The sequence below is a fragment of the Miniopterus natalensis genome, chromosome 10, assembly GCF_054644295.1.
Source record: "Miniopterus natalensis isolate mMinNat1 chromosome 10, mMinNat1.hap1, whole genome shotgun sequence".
In the NCBI taxonomy this organism is placed as follows: domain Eukaryota; kingdom Metazoa; phylum Chordata; class Mammalia; order Chiroptera; family Miniopteridae; genus Miniopterus; species Miniopterus natalensis.
Window position 1 is genome coordinate 32,214,499 of NC_142090.1, and position 13,893 is coordinate 32,228,391.

The 13,893-nt window shown below is 39.3% G+C and overlaps 1 protein-coding gene across 9 annotated transcripts in view; it reads left to right on the top strand.

The window, feature by feature from the left end:
* COA1 (cytochrome c oxidase assembly factor 1) overlaps window positions 1-13,893 on the top strand; it is a 129,462-nt gene that overhangs the window by 83,683 nt on the left and 31,886 nt on the right. The window lies entirely within an intron of this gene.

Genomic DNA, 13,893 nt, shown 5'->3' on the forward strand with positions numbered 1-13,893 from the left:
TAGGCAAGCTTGTTTTCCCTGTCTTATTATCTGATAGTGATGAAAGCTAAATGTCTCTTTTTACACCTTTTAAAAAATATATCTTATATAGAAGCTTAAAACAAGTTGGAATTAGAAGGATCTGTGAAATCTTTCATGGCAATGACTATATGTGGGAAAAGGTAACTGGAGGGCAGATTTTGAGCTAGAGTTAATATAATGCATGCCAGGGAAGCAGTACTTGGCACTTAGGTAACTTTGAGCAGGTAACTTAAGAGCAGGAAATATTTGACAGATTTGCATGTATAAAAGAAGAAAATAATGGAAACAGTAAGACCCATTGATAACAAAATACAGGAAGAAGGATTTAGGGTCTCTGGAAAACTAGAGGCCAAAGGGTCCAAAAGCCAACATTGCTTCATTTTTCTTCTGATGTAGCAGTCATTAAAAAATAATAAAGCTCAGGCCAGTATTATCATAGAAACTCACCTATGTTGTATAAATGTTGTTTTTTATACTTGTATTATAGCACAGGGTAGTGTCATATACACAAAAGGTCTTTTTCTCCAAAACTGTGCATACATTGAAAACAAAGGCAGGCATACTTAGAACTGAGTGGACAGCTTTGTAGCTGTAAAGATAAATATAGCACTTTAAAAAAAAAAAAAATCTTTATTGATTTCAGAGAGAGGAAAGGAGAGGGAAAAAGAGAGATAGAAACATCAATGATGAGAGAGTTATTGATCGGCTGCCTCCTGCACACCCCCAACTGGGGATCAAGCCTGCATCTTGGGCATGTGCCCTGACCGAGAATTGAACCCCGATCACCTGGATCCTAGGTTGATGCTCAACCGCTGAGCCACGCCCAGCCGGGCTAGCACTTTTTTTAGGTATTGTGAATTCATGAGTAATCAGTGAACCAGCAAAAGACAAAAAGTAACATGGCAGCCTGATGTAGATTGTGATTGTTAAAGTCCCCTCTCCACCTTTTTCTTGTCTATAATTTATTGAGAGAAAGAAAGCCATGGTTATGTAGCTAGAACACAGTACCTCTGGAATAATTTACTTAGGCAAAGTGTTAACAGGGGAGTTTATTCATTAAATGTCTCCTCTACTGTTTGGTTGTTTTAATAGTCCAGCCCAAGTTGTTTGTGATAATTGAAATTTTATTCAAAATGAAAATTTAGCTCCGCCAGGCGTGGCTCAGCAGTTGAGCGTCGATTTAGGATTCAGGCCATCGGGGTTTGATTCCCGGTCAGGGCACATGCCCGAGTTGCAGACTCGATCAATGACTCTCTCATCATTGATATCTCTCTCTCTCTCTCTCCCTCTCCTTTCCTCTCTCTGAAATCAATAAAGATATATTTTTTTTAAAAAATGAAAATTTAACTTGAATTCTTGAAATAAAGTTAAACTTGTTAAGCAGTTGGGTTTTTTTTATTACTACTGCACTGATATTTCCAAATTAGTAATACTTAACCAGTTATGCTAATTTTGCCAGGATGTTTTTTCTTTTTATATCAACCAACACTTTATTGAAGATGCTGACTTTATTATTAAAAAAACAAACAAACCAGGTTTAATGAAAATTCTTTGGTAATGCCAAGGTTTTTAGAATAGTATTCTGAGGAACTGTTAATGGGAAGGTGTGTGTTTACAACCCAAATAATAACTGTACCAATTTAAAATATTAGTCTTTGTTAGGGTTTTTGGGTGGTAACATGGGGCAGTGAAAGATTTCACAACTGAGAAGAGGGATAGATGCAAAGAGAGAGTTTGTTTAACTTTCCCCACAGAAGGGAAAGGGTGGATGCATGCTGACGAATACTAGGGCAAGAAACAAAGGGCAGCCTGGGGTTTTAAGCAGGTATCATTGCTAGGCGACTAGGAAGGAAGGGTTTGGGTTGTCTTGAAGTTGACCAGATACCAGAGAGGTTATCTTGAAAAGTTTTACGTTGTTTGCTTTCCAGGAGACAGTCCAGCAGATGTCCTAGGGTTTATCAGTATTTTTCCCAAGCCCATAAAACATACTTAGAGCAAAAGTTGTGAGAAGTTCAAAAGAGGCTTGTTTGAAGGGGAGGAGGAAGGGAACTTTGTACTAGAGATTCCTTGGTGTGAGTTATCCCTGAGTTGTGAAAATAGCAGGGAGTGATAAGGAAAAATTGGGTCTAAGACGGCCAACAGTCCTGTCCCATCCACCCCCTCTCCCCTCCCCACCCCCCGTGCCAAACTAGATAGGTTAGCCCAGCCCTCCTACCTCAGCGTAGGCAGAAGCATGTACAGTATATAACTCCTTGCCCGATTGTGTTTGGGGCTCAGACTTTGGACTTGGACTCCTGGGCCCTCCGGCGTAAAATAAACCTCCTGAACCCCAAGCCTCTGAATGCTGCTTGGTCTTTCCGTGGGTGAACATCTCCGGTTCCACAACAGGAGGAGGGGTATGCAAGAATGTAGCCTTGAGAGTAGCTTATTTTGTCTTGCAGTTTGAACAGAGAAGCTGTTTGAAACAGGAGACAACAGTCTTGAGGTTTAATTACCAGGTGCTTCTCATAAATTGTGGAAGGCCACAGCAAAGAAAAAGAAAGGCCTTTTTCTGTCAGTACAGTCTTCCCTGGCAGCTAATGAAGGGTGAAGTATTTAGTCCAGTCAGTTTGCTTCTTGTGTTTGCCTGGCATTGTGCCAAGGACCTGAATCCGAAAGCTTTAATATTGGATAGTGTCTAAATATGTTGAGGAACCGGGGACGTTCACCTTACGGAAAGACCAAGTGGCACTCAGAGGCTCCGGGTTCAGGAGGTTTATTTTATGCTGGTGGGCCCAGAGGAGTCCAACTCCAAAGTCTGAGCCCAGAGCACAGTGGGACAAAGAGTCCTGTACCGTCCATGCTTCCGCCTACATGGTAGCTATACCTTGCTTAGGGCGAGGAAAAGCCCTTTCTGGTTTGGCGCCTGGGAACATAGCAGGATGGCAATAGGGGAAGCCCTGAGGTGGGGGGGCTGTTGGCCATTTTAGACCAAACTTCCCTTATCAAATAGACTGATTCTCCGGTTCTCTCAATTCTGCTTTAGCCTTTCTAAACCCTTTGAAGTTGGCAGAAAAATTTGTAGTAAATTTTGGTTAAATATATTGATTTAAAGAATTACCATTTGCTTTGAATGGCTCCTTCAATTCCTCCACACACCAAAACGTTGTTCTTAGAATTCCAGATTCTGATCTGAATATAAAATATTTGGTTATTTATTTATAAATAATGTAGATCTTGTGTTGTGGAGGTTTAATGAGACCTCAGAAATCAAGGTCTGATTTGGTTATGTCTGTAATATTGGGCACCAGATGATGGTGAGCAGACCGAAAGTTAACTCTGAGAAAGTAGGATATCCATGAGGCATCCCATTTGCTCTTTCACAAGCACTTAAAATGATTTCTGTGATGGAATTGGCCACCTCTGGGAGCTACCATGATGGAGAGTGTATAAGAATCCTCTGTCTTCACTGATGACTTCCGGAGGAAGATGAACGTGAAAGAAATATAGCCTAAAGAAGTTTCTTCAGAATTCATTCTCTCCTTGGTCCCTTTGCCCATTCCAGATTCTGAATGGTATTATAGGCTACACTAAAGCTTTTGGATTAGGTGAAGAGCATGGTTGGTAATACTCTGAAGTGTGCCACTTTTTGAGCTAGCGGTCAAGTATGGTAGTTAAGAACATGCACTGTGAACCTCTGCTATAAATGGCGGCATGTTATATTTTCCAAAGATGGTTGTACTTCCAACTTCTTGCTTTCTATAGTCTATGATCATGACATTTTTCCATTGAGTGGAGGAGTCTCTCTGTCTCCTTCTCTTGAATCTGCATAGGCTTGTGATTTGCTTATGACTAATAGTGTGGCAAAAGTGCTGTGTGATGCCAAAGGCTATGTCAGAAAAGGCAGTTCAGTCTCCACCTTGTGTTTTGGGGCACTTGCATTTAGATTCCGGTGCTGCCATGTAAGATGTCTTGCTATTGTGAAGTTGCCATGCTGTGAAGAAAGCCCGGGTCACAAGAAAGGCCACATGTAGGTACTCCATATGACAACTCCCGCTGAGATTATAGCTGATAGCAGCATTAACAGTCATACATTTAAGTGAAGATTTCCCCAGATGACTCCAACCCCCAGCCATTGAGTCATTCCTGGTTGTTGCATCATCTCAGTTGTAACCTCAGATATCATACATAGCCTTTGTGCCTTGTCCAAATTTCCAAATTCTTGACCCATAGAATTTATATATAACAAAATTGTTTTTCAAGCCGCTACATTTTGGTATAACTTTTTTATATATAAAATTTTTTAAATTGATTTCAGAGAGAAGAATGGAGAGGGAGGGATGTTTCTCATCAATAATGAGAGAGTCATCGATCGGCTCCCTCCTGCATGCCCCCTACTAGGGATCAAGCCCGACACCCAAGCATGTGCCCTGACCTGGAATCGAACTGTGACCTGGTTCATAGGTCGATGCTCAACCACTGAGTCACACTGGCTGGGCTTGGTTGGTATAACTTTTTATGCAGTAGTAGTAACTAGAATAAAAGCCTGGGGCAAATTTCTTGGCTTTTGAGTCCTTAGTTTCCTATCTCTATTATTTTTTTTTTAAATTTTATTATTGTTTAAAATATTACAGATGTCCCTTTTTCTCCCCAGTGACCCGTTCCACCCCGTTCCTTCCCCCTCCCCAGTCCCTCTCCCCACCATTGTCCATGGCCTTGGGTTGTGTATATATGCATATAAATTCTTTGGTTACTCTCTCCCCCTCCACCCACCCGCCCTCCTCCATCCCTCTGACATTCATCATTCTCTTCTGTGCTTCCATGTCATTGAATCTATTCTGTTCATCAGTTTATTAAGTTCTTTAGATTCCACGTATAAAGTTCCCTATCTCTAAAATGGTGATAATAATAGTATTCCTTTGGAGAAATGAGTTAATGTAAAGTACTTAGAAAGGTAACTGGCACATTGTAAAGGTTCATTTAATGTTAGCTATTAACTAAAGGAAACTCTCTAGACTACAAAATACTTTTGGGAATATACTCCTGTTAGAAATCGTGAGCTCATCTTGAAATGTTTATTATGATATATAAAAAGAAAAAAGTGATAAAATTTTCCTTAATTTGAAATCTTGGGGGGAGGGGTACATCAGGTTCTGGTAATTGTTCTGGTAATTTGAGGGCATGGAATTCTAGTAATTGTTCTCAAGAATATCAGCAAGTGTGGTTAGGACATATACTTAAAGTAACCCTTGCTTTCTTTACTTGTCTATTTAGAACTATCATCTGTAAATTAAACTAATTGTTTTTGAAACTTGTTTCTGTCATTGACTTTGATCACATTCTGGAATAAATTCTCTGTTTACTGAGTAGTGGTTAAGAGTAGAACTTTTAAAAATCATTCTTTCATACTTTTAAGTGGTATGGAAAAGAAATCAGTGTTTATATCATCATGTATAAAATCATTACTATAGGCTTTTTAAAACGTGTACATTCATTATAAGTCTTGGTGTTCATCACTTTGTTGTGAAATAATTGTAATTATTTCACTCTTTCTATTAGTCAATGCCTGTCACCATAACACTTTAGTCAAGTACCTGTTCAAATATAGAGATTAAAATATATTTATTTTTTAAAAAATATATAATTATTTAAAAATATTTGTTTTAGGTTAAGTATGTGTAATATATCTCCTTCCAGCTTCCCATTAAAATACTCATATAGTCTCAAAACAGCACCACAAAGTAGCAGTCAAACACTTCTCAGTTATAAATGTATTTCCACTAACTACTTGCTGCACTGAAGTTGGAGTAGACTGAGAAAGCCTTAGTGGTCTGTTTATACTTTGACTTTGAAATGGGAGAATAAAATTAGATGGGAAGTAGTTAGAAAGAGGCTTTGATCTAGTCCCATTGTTTATTCATACCTCAAGATACAGGTTATAATGAATGACTATTGCAAATGTGTACTATTTCCCTCATATTATGTATTGCATTATATATTACAGTGCTATTAATCTGACTAGATATTCCTGTATCTCCCCTTAGCACTCACCCCCTCCAAACCTACCTTTAACACTATTCTTTATGTATCCATTAAATAGACTAAATTTTTAAATATGCATTAAGGAAGGGAATGAAAGGAAACTGTTAGGATATTGCATTTCATGGATGTGATTCAGCAGTAGAGGTGGTGTTAAGAGGAACCCTGAAAGAGTTATGCTCTGAGAGTTTTAGATTGTCAAAAGACAAAGTATAGCATGTTCCTGATAATATAGGAGTAAATTCATCTCACAGTGTAAGAAGAGGGAATGATAGGCAATCCCAATTCAGTCTAGCATGGTTATATTGCCCACTGAGTACTATAAATTAAGTCATAGCCTGTGTACATCAGTCTGTACACAGAAAACTTGACTAAATTAAGATGTGGGCAAAATTTCACCATCTAGTAGATACTGACAGGAATCAAAGATGATCTGTATTTTCTGCCATTTTAAAACCTGTACAATGTCTTCCTGCAAAGATAATAATCATGGAGACTATGAAAGAAATCTGTAGCATAAAATAAGGGAATCATTTACCTAAAGTTGAGGAGAAAAGACTTTAAAATAACTCTGGAGACTCCAGTCCAGAAGGCAGAGTAGATAAATGCTGTATTCATCTCCTCCCATGACCATATCAGAATTACAACTGAATTATAAAACAGTCACCCTTGAGAACCACCTGAAGACTAGCTAAACAGAACTCCTATAATTAGGATATAAAGAAGAAGCCAAGTAGAGATTGGTCAGAGGAGTGGAGATGGAAAACAGGCTGGTCCCACACCCACCTGTGGCAGCTATGAATCAGGAGGGATATCTTGGCTACAGAGGTCCCTACTAAGGAGCAAGGGGTCCCAGCGTCACATCGGGCTCCCCAGCCCTGAGCACCAATGCCAGGAAAAGGAGTCCTCACAACAGCTGGTCCTGAAAATCAGTAGGGACTCAGTCTGGGTGAGACAGAAGGCTGCTGCTATAGACCGAGACATCCTCTTAAAGGGCCCAACCATAGATTCACTCATTTACAAACATTCATTTTCAGTTTCAGCCAAGTGACAGCAGCACAAAAAGCACTGAGTTGAATTGTCTGGAATCAGGGCAAGGTCTAGAGGGGCACCTCTCTTCAGGACTGAAGTGCTAGCAGGTGCCATTGTTCCTTTGTTTACCCCTTTCCCCATACAGCCTGCAGGTACAAGTGGAGGTTAAATCTGAGTGTCCATTTACCTGGCTAACACCACACTCTCACCCTATCCTGGAGATTCTCTGAGATCCCAACCCAACCAATTTATAGACCTCGCCCAAATCTCTTTCAGAGGCTAATCCACATAGGTGGCCTGTGTCTGCCCATGCTATGGACTAAAATCTCTCATACGTCCAGAAACACCAAACAAGCAGTTGCTGGCCCAACATGCCCTGTATCTCTTGCTAAGCTGTCCCATGCCTCACACTAGTGGCAGCCAGCCTTGGTTCACAGCATAGCTTCTCCCAGGTGCCTAATATACCCTTCACTTATATAGACCTAGCACCAAAAGCTACCTACCACAGATCACTTTGTATCTCCTACCAGCTGACCTTGGCCTTTACTGGAGCTCCACCCAAGAGGTCCCAGAACCAACGCATCCAATGGCTGGCTTCAGACCATACCAGAGCACCACCCAATTAGTGCCACAAATGATACACCCAACAGGTGGACTCAGCAAGCACCAAAGCCCCGCTAAAGCATATCCTGTTTTGTGGGGTCATCTTCCACACAATAGCTTGTCCTCTGTAGTCATGGTCATTCCTCACAGCCAGTCAGCCTCAGAGTCAGTCCCACCTACTGACATGCCAACAGCAATCAAGGCTCAACTATAATAGGAGGGTGCACACAACCCACACAAAGGATACCCCCTGGAGCACCTAGCTCAGGTGTCCAGGGGGACTTTGCAACCGGGGCTCACAAAACACCTACTACATAAGGCCACTTTGTCAAGACAGGGAGACATAGCAAAGTTACCTAATACATAGAAAAAAAACAAACACAAGGAAGCAGCCAAAGTAAGACAAACATGTCCCAAATGAAAGACCAGAACAAAGCTAGAAAAAGCTAAACAAAATGGAGGCGATTGATCTATCAGATACAGAGTTCAAAACACTGGTTATAAAAATGCTCAGTGAACTTAGGGGAAGAGTAGAGGAACTTACAACTTCAACAGAGAGAAAATAAACATTAAAAAGGAGGTGGAGCACTGGCCGGTGTTGCTTAGTAGTTAGAGCGTCAGACTGTGCACCGAAGGGTTGGGGGTTCTATTCCTTGTCAAGTGCACATACCTGGATTGTGGTTCACTTCCCGCCCCTGGTCAGGCGTGTGTGGGAGGCAACCAGTCGATGAGTCTCTCTCACATCAATGTTTTTCTCTCTCTCTCTTTCTCTCTCTTCCCCTCCCCCCCAGCTGTCTCTGAAAAGCAATGGAAAGAATATCCTCTGGTGAAGATTAACAAAAAAAAAGGCGATAGAAAACAAAAAAAAGAACCAGTCAGAAATGAAGAATACAGTAAACTGAAATGAAGGGTATATTAGGTGAAATCAGTAGCAGATTAGATGAAGCAGAAGATCAAGTCAGTGATTTAGAAGACAAAGTGGCAAAAAACACCAAATCAGAACAGCAAAAAGAAAAGAGAATTCTTAAAAATGAGGATATTTTAAGGGACCTTTGGGACAACATCAAGCGTATCCCCAGCCCCGGTCAGCACACGAGCAGGAGACAACCAGTCGATGTGTCTCTCTTACATCGATGTTTCTCTCTCTCTCTTCCCCCTTCTTCCACTCTCTCTGAAAAGCAATGGAAAAAATTTCCTTGGGTAAGGATAAAAAAAAAAGAAAACCTATTTGAAGAAATAAATATATTTATTTATTTAAAAAAAAAAAGAAAAGAAATAGTGACTGAAAACTTCTCTAGCTTCCCTAGCGAAGGAAATAGACACACAAGTCCAGGCAGTGCAGACAATCTGAAAGATGAACAAGAAGTCCACAATGCCAAGACACATCATAATTAAAATGCCAAAGGGTAAAGACAAAGAGAGAATCTTAAAAGCAGCAAGAGAAAGGAAGTTAGTTACCTATAAGGGAGCTTCCATAAGATTGTCAGCTGATGTGGCACATATACACAGTGGAATCTTACCTTTTGCAACAACATGGACGGACCTAGACGGTATATGCTAAGTGAAAGAAGTCAAACAGAGAAAGACAAATACCATATGATTTCACTTAAATGTGGAAGCTAAAGAGCAAAATAAACAAAATGGAAACAGACTGTTAGATACAGAGAGCAGACTGACAGTTGTCAGAGGGGAAGAGGGTAGGAGGCTTGGTGGAAAAGGTGGAAGGATTAAGAAGTACAAATTGGCCCAGCCGGGCATGGCTTAGTGGTTGAGCATCGACCTAGGATCCAGGAGATCGAGGTTTGATTGCCAGTCAAGGCACATGCCCAGGTTGTAGGCTCGATCCCCAGTACGGGGTGTGCAGGAGGCAGCCGATCAGTGACGACGTTCTCATCATTGATGTTTCTCTCTCTTTCCCCCCTTCCTCTCTGAAATCAATAAAAGATTTTTTTTTTTTTTAAAGTACAAATTGGTAGTTAAAGAATAGTCATAGAGATGTGGATTACAGCATAGGGAATATAGCCAATAATATATTACAATAGTTATGTATGGGGCCAGGTGGATGCTTGAAGCATCAGGAGGGACCACTCTGTAAAGTACATGATTTTCTGTCCACTATGCTGTACATATAAAACTAATGTAGAATGAGATTGAATGTAGGTAGACTAATTGAAAAAAATAATTTAAAAATAAAAAAAGATTGTCAGTTGATTTCCCAACAGAAACTTTGCAGGCCAAAAGTGATTGACACAAAATATTCAAAGTGATAAAAAGCAAAGATCTACAACCAAAATTACTCAACAAAGCTACCATTTAGAATAGGAGAGATAGTTTCCCAGAGAAGAAAAAGTGGAGTTCATCATCACCAATCCAGTGTTACAAAGAGTATTAAAGGGACTTAAGAAGAAAAAAAAGAACATTTCACAAAGAAAAAATATTATCACTGACAAAGGCAAACATAATAAAAGCAGTGAATCAACCAACACTAAAGCTCGTACAAAGGTTAAAAGGAAAAAGTAGGAAAATCATGTGTAATTGCAACAGTAAGTTAAGGGATACACACACACAAAAAAGAAGTACAAAATAATGACAAAAACAAACAGCTGGAGTAAAAATGGTAGGTAGTGATTTTAGAATGTGTTTGAACTTAAGTGACCAGCAACTTAAAATAGACTGCTATAAACATAGCTTGGTATATATAAAGCACATGGTAGCCACAAACCAAAAATCTACAAGATATATACAAGAAATAAAGAGAAAGGAATCAAAACAACAATGTAGGGAAGGGAAAAAAACCTATTTGGCAAGCCTTTTCCTTCTACACTTCCCTCTTTGTCCACTAGGTGACAGCAGAGCTACTCTACAACCTGGAGCCTCCTCCACCTAGGAACTGGTGACTTTCCTCAGCAATACCCACTCAGCTCAGCTCAGCAGGTTTTGTCTTTCCTCACCATCAGTCAGTTCACAGTCCTCCTCCTTCTCCAAGCTCACCACACTGGATTCTTGTCACCTTCTTCTTCCACCCAGGTGTCTGCCCAGCTGAAGTGTGGTTTCTCTGCTGGCAGCTCTTCCTTTGACACCCTCTGTCCTTCCAGGGTCGAATGTCCACTCATGCCCACTCATGCTTCAGGTCTTAGGCAAAAAGTCACTTTCTCAGAAGGGCTCTCTGTGGTTCCCCAGACCAGCTTGGACTTCATAGATGCTTTGGGCACACCAGACACTTCCGCTTCATGGTCCTTCTCTCAATTATAATTAACTCCTTAGTTCCATTTTTTTTAAATCTGAAAATGATTTATTGTCATATACAGAAGACATTCCAGGAAAATGTATTTCAGGAAAATGTCAGACTTTATTCTTAGCAAGAGAGCAAATAATGTGACCTCTAAAAAATCAAAGTCATAAGAAAAAGTCTGGAATGAAGACGACTGAAACAAAATAAAACAAAAATACTGAAAATACCGCAAGATAGAAGTCTTCAATGGCAGTTGTAAATTGCAGAGTTGATATTTCAGAAAACAAAATTAATCCTTTAGAGAGTGTTTGAAGTTGTCCAGAATGAGAAGAAAATTATGAGAGGAAAGGGAAAGTAAGGTGATGTTGGTGAAAATGACAGATACTGAGGACAGAGAGAGGAGAAACTATTTATAAATAATAAGATGTTCCTAAAAGAGAAATCAGAATAAATCTAGTGGAAGCAAAAAATAAAAGCAGAAGAAACCTTTCTTGAGCTGAACATGTTCTAAATCTGTAGGTCTAAGGTGTAGCCTTCATTGTGTTTTAGGCAAAATTAATGTAAATAAATCCCTATCTAGCTGGTAACACTTATAATTTTTAAAGATAAAGACCCATAGTCATAGATTGAAAAATATAGGTTACTCTAATGGTGTGGCAGTCAGCCTTACTTCAGTGCAGATTTCTTTTTATTTATCCTGTAATGTATTCATTGGGCCTCCTAAATCTATGATTTGGTGATTATCATTAGTTCTGGAAAAACTTTAGCCATTATCTCATCAAATGTTTCTTCTATCATTCTGTCATTCTTCAATGTCTTTGCTTCCTTTGAAACTCCAATTAAATAATATATTGAACTTTCTCGCATACTTTTTACATTTCTTACTCTCTCTTCTGCAGTATCATCTTTTTGTTTCCCTGTCCTGAATTCTGTATGGTTACTTCCAGTGATATGCTGGTAAACTGGCTCTCCATGGAGAAAAAGCCCTGATTTGTAACATTTGTTGACTTCCATAGTGTAAATATTGTCAAGGGCAGTTTCAGGCAACAAACATAACTGATGCAGAGTTCGAAGTTGCTGCACATAATTGGCTCTCACAAACTGATTCAAGCCAGCTCTTGCATACCTCTAGGCTTTTCTCATCTTCCCATTTATTAAACATCTCTTAAGCTGTGTCTTATCTTTTTTTAAATCTCTTCATTCAGTTCTTAATTTTTGTAATTATATTTTATTTTTAGTTCTAGATTTCTAATTTTTTTCTTTTTTCAAACCTATGTCACTCTGTATGGTTTTCAGTTCTTTGCTAAAAATTCCAGCTTGTCTTTTATTTATTGTATCACAGAAAACACGGTTGTTTTGTAGTCTGCATCTGATAATTCCAACTCCTAAGGTTATTTTCTGTCTCTTTTATGTCTGTTGTTCCTGCTTATTCTTATTCTTGCTTAGTTTCCCTGTGTACTACGTTATCCTTCACTGGACCCCGGATATTACATTTGAAAAATTATTTAAGAATATTTTTAGGACCACAGGGTAGGTACTTAAACAGCTTGCATTTGCTCTGATGATACTTGGAAATATTCCAGTCTGGGACAGATTATAAACCAAGTATAAAGTTTGAGAAAAGCAGTTCGATCCTAGGTTGTAATCTACTTCAGATTATTCTCATCCTAAAAATATAGCCCTTTGGGAGTCCAGCTTATTATCAGGAGGATCTTAGGTTAAGTGCCCTCAGTTTTATTTCTGTATTGATCTCCCTGGGAATCCATTAAAACAAAGGTTCTAATTTTTAAGATCAGCAAAAGACTCTTTAGAGTAAATGTGGCTTCATAACTTGCTTTCCATGCTAAATTTTCATTTTGTCTGCATCAGCACCTCTCCCAGGCCATAACTGCTCAGTGCCAAGTGGAAACTCCCCAGTGGGTTTTTCTAATTGTAGTTGTTTTCTTGTTTCATTCCTTTTTCAAAAAAATTATCTTTATTGAAAGTATTACTAATGTACCCCCCCATTGATCCCCTCCACCTGTTGCCCCCGCCCCCCCCCCCCCGCGCCTTCACTGCACTATTGTCTGTGTCTATGGGCTATGCATATAAATCCTTTGGTTAATCTGTTCCATGCTTCTATGTCTCTGGATCTGTTTTGTTCGCCAGTTTATTTTTTTCATGAGATTCAACATATAATGGAAATCTTGTGATTCTTGTCTTTCTCTGACTGGCTTATTTCTCTTAGCATAATACCGTTCGGGTCAGAGAAAGTGCTTGATATGATTTCAGTCTCCTTGAGTTTGTTAAGACTTATTTTGTGTCCTAACATGGTATATCTTCAAGGATTTCCTACTTACATTCTTACTCTTTCTAGAGAAATTTTTAAAAGAAAAGCCGGCCAGACTATGTCATCCCTTGTTTGAAACCTTCAGCAGCTTCTCATTATGCTTGGAATAAAAACCATACTCTCTTATATACTCTACTGTGAAGACCCTTCCTACCAGCCCTCCCTCTTTTACCACACTAGCTGCTTTCTGCTTCTGGAATATACCAAGCTGGTGACTGCCTCAAAGCCTTAGCCTGCTTTACTTTGCTTTCCCCTGGTTTTCAAATTAGTCCTTGAGTCTCAAGTCAGTTGTCACCTTGGCAGAGAGGCCTTTCTTCACTTAACAGCTAAAATTGCTCTTTTACACTTTCTTATTCTTACATATCATATGTATTTATATATATTGCTTTTGTAAGCAACTGCCAAACTGTCTTTCAAAATGGATGTACCACTTTGCATTTCCATCAACAGTGCTTTCTCCACTTTCAGCATTTGGTGTTGTCAGTGTTTTGGATTTTAGCAGTTCTAACAGGTCCATAACTGTGCCTCATTGTTGTTCTAATTTACAGTTCCCTAATGACATATGACATTGAGTATCTTTTTATATGCTTATATGCCATCTGTATGTCTTCTTTGGTGAGACGTTTCTTCAGATTTTTTGCCCATTTTTTAATTAGGT